At 37.7% G+C, this 3,427-nt stretch overlaps 1 non-coding gene across 1 annotated transcript; it reads right to left on the minus strand.

The window, feature by feature from the left end:
• Nucleotides 1–2,007: 2,007 nt before the first annotated feature.
• On the minus strand, nucleotides 2,008–2,083 carry TRNAN-GUU (transfer RNA asparagine (anticodon GUU)). Its single transcript has one exon. It is a non-coding gene; the product is annotated as a tRNA-Asn (tRNA).
• Nucleotides 2,084–3,427: the final 1,344 nt, after the last annotated feature.

The following is a 3,427-nucleotide window of genomic DNA, read 5'->3' on the forward strand; positions in this document are numbered from 1 at the left end:
CCCTTCCTCTCTGTCTCTCTCTTCCCCTCCCGCAGCCAAGGCTCCATTGGAGCAAAGATGGCCCGGGCACTGGGGATGGCTCCTTGGCCTCTGCCCCAGGCGCTAGAGTGGCTCTGGTTGCGGCAGAGCGACGCCCTGGAGGGGCAGAGCATCTCCCCCTGGTGGGCAGAGCATCGCCCCTGGTGGGCGTGCCGGGCGCATGCGGGAGTCTGTCTGTCTCTCCCCGTTTCCAGCTTCAGAAAAATACAGAAAAAAAAAATAAGAAAAAAATTTAAAAAAAAAATACAAACCGAGTCGTAGCTTATATCTTTAAAAAAAATTGCATGTTGGTCTGTTCGTATCTCAAGGTACCACTGTATAAGGTTGCTACTTCATGGATTTTTGCCTATCGCGGCGGGGGGGCGGGGGGGGGGGTTCTGAAACCTAACCTCCGCAATAGAAGAGGGACCACTGTACTGAAACATATTTAAATCCTGAATAATACCCTGAATTTGAAATAGTCTATCTAATGCAATGGTTTTCATATTTTGGTAAATATTTATTAAAATTATTTAAATTTTTTCCTTATTTTATTTTTTTATCCTGGTCATTTAAACTTAACCTCATTTTGAAAATAAATTATGTACTTCACATATGAGAGCAAGTTGCAATGTATTATAACTACTTTTAAATTTCTATTGAGTTCTACCACATAGGTGAGGCAATTAATCTGTAAAATATCTTTTGATGTTTTGACATTAAAGTTACTAGGTAAGTGTAGGATACTATTCTTGATATTAATATTTATGCTATAACACTATGGATGGGACTATATCATTAAAAATTCAGTGTAAGCCTGCTGCTATCATTGAGAAGAAGAATATTTTTAAAATAATAATTCATGTCTTATTTCTTTCTGTAAATACAAAATTTGAAAGTCAAGTTGAATTAAAACATAGCATCATCATTCTTACAGACATCTGTAGCCAGCATTGCGGTTATTTCTTCCTTTCTTTGCAGTTCTTTTTTGTTACAGCTTTATTTCCTTTATGACATTTTGATTTCACCTAGGGAGCTTTTCTCTGAACAAAAGTGTCAATCTTAACCAGGTCCAAATTCTTCTTCATAACATATTTGGTGATATATTTGACATGGACAAAAGAAAAGGAATCTCATTGCTAACAGAATATATACCTGCCAGTCAGTTACCTAAATATAACTATGCTATGGATTTATGTCATGAAGAAAGCCTTTTGCATATTTTATCTATTTAAACATTTTTTACTAAGAAAAATCTATTTCAAATGATTCTTTGACAATAACATATTTTCACCCCTTATTTTTTTAAATTTTATATATTAACTGATTTTAGAGAGAGAAAAAGTGAGAGAGGAAAAAAACATCAACTTGCTGTTCCACTTATTTATGCATTCACTGGTTGATTCTTGTATGCACCCTGATCAGGAATCAAACCCAAAAGCTTGGGGTATTGGGATGACCAGCTCTAACCAACTGATCTACCAGTCAGGACATGTTTAAATTAGTTTAAATGTACCCTCTACCCTTTGCCCCAATGGTTATATATTTCATAATTATACTAGAATATCAAAACCAGAATATTGATATTGGTACAATAAATATTTAAATTTTTATATTATCATCATAAATGTTGCTCATGTAATGCTCAATATAATCCAGATACAGCTCTATTCCATCAGTGTGAAGGTCTTTTTTTTTTTTTTGTATTTTTTCCGAACCTGGAAATGGGGAGGCAGTCAGACGGACTCCCGCATGCGTCCGACCAGGATCCACCTGGCATGCCCACCAGGGGGCGATGCTCTGCCCATCTTGGGGCGTCGCTCTGCCGCAATCAGAGCCATTCTAGCACCTGAGGCAGAGGCCACAGAGCCATCCTCAGCGCCCGGGCAAACTTTGCTCCAGTGGAGCCTTGGCAGCGGGATGGGAAGAGAGAGACAGAAAGGAAGGAGAGGGAGAGGGGTGGAGAAACAGATGGGTGCTTCTCCTGTGTGCCCTGGCTGGGAATCGAACCCAGGACTCCTGCACAACAGGCCGATGCTCTACCACTGAGCCAACCAGCCAGGGCCCAGTGTGAAGGTCTTTGGCTAACTCTTTATGGCCACTTTCACATTCTGCCCCTGATGATAAAGAGTGGGTTGAATAGCATCTCTCAAAAATTCAGTTCTATCCAGAGCCTCAGAAAGTGATGTTATTTAGACATAAGGTCCTTGCAGAAAGAGTTAAGGCTCTTGGGATAAAAATCAGCCCATATTTAAGATAGAACCTAAATCCAATGATTGTTGTCCTGATATGAAGTTTAGAAAATACACAAAATCACAGAGAAGAAGGTCATGCAAAAATACAGGCAGAGACAGGAGTTGTGCAGCAATAAGTCAAGGAATGCCAAGGGTTGTCACAGGCACCAGAAGTTAGAAGAGGCATTAAATTATTTCTTTTCAGTCCATTGTGGAAACACTCCCCACAACTGATTTCAAATCTAGCCCTCAGAACTGAGAGTAAATTTTTGCTGTTTTTAAGATATCTGTCTTGTGGGACTTTTTGTTACAGCAACTTTAACAAACTAAATAGACCAGTGGTAGTCAACCTGGTCCCTACCACCCACTAGTGGGCATTCCAGTTTTCATGGTGGGTGGTATTGGAGCAACCAAAGTATAAATAAAAAGATAGATTTAACTATAGTAAGTTATTTATAAAGATTTATTCTGCCAAATTAAGCAAAAATCCGACATAAAGTAGTTGGTAAGTAATTATTATTATATGCTTTAACTTGCTATAACTCTGCTTTATAAATTTTATAAAGTAAAGTTACTTCCCTACTTTATAAATCACCATTACTGTGGAACTGGTGGGTGGTTAGAAAATTGTACTACTAACAGAGATACAAAAGTGGGTGGTAGGTATAAAAAGGTTGACTACCCCTGAAATAGACCATCCTTAAATCCTGACTACTAGCAGTATGCTTTCTATCTTTATAAATCTGTCATTCATAGAATGTTATATAAATAAAATCAAGTACTATGTGATCTTTTGAAATAGGCTTCTTCCCTGATAATAATTCCTTGATATCATCCACAATGTTTCATGTATCAACAGTTCATTCACATATCTAGGCATTTTGATTGTTTCTAGTTTGGGGCTATGACAAATGGAGCTGCTATGAATATTCATGGACAGGTATTCTGTGTAATTTAAGTACTCTGGAATAAATGTCTAGGACTGACTCCTGGGTCTTATGGCAAGTCTATATTTAATATTTGTTTTAAAGATATTGGCAAATTATTTTTCAAGTGACTACAAAACCTTATATTCTGACCAGGAATGCATAAGAGATGCAGTTTCTCTGCATCCTTGCCAGCATTTGATATTGTCTTATGTTTTATTTTAGCTAATGTAATAGATAAGTAATGCT

This window comes from Saccopteryx leptura, chromosome 4 (assembly GCF_036850995.1).
Source record: "Saccopteryx leptura isolate mSacLep1 chromosome 4, mSacLep1_pri_phased_curated, whole genome shotgun sequence".
Taxonomy (NCBI): domain Eukaryota; kingdom Metazoa; phylum Chordata; class Mammalia; order Chiroptera; family Emballonuridae; genus Saccopteryx; species Saccopteryx leptura.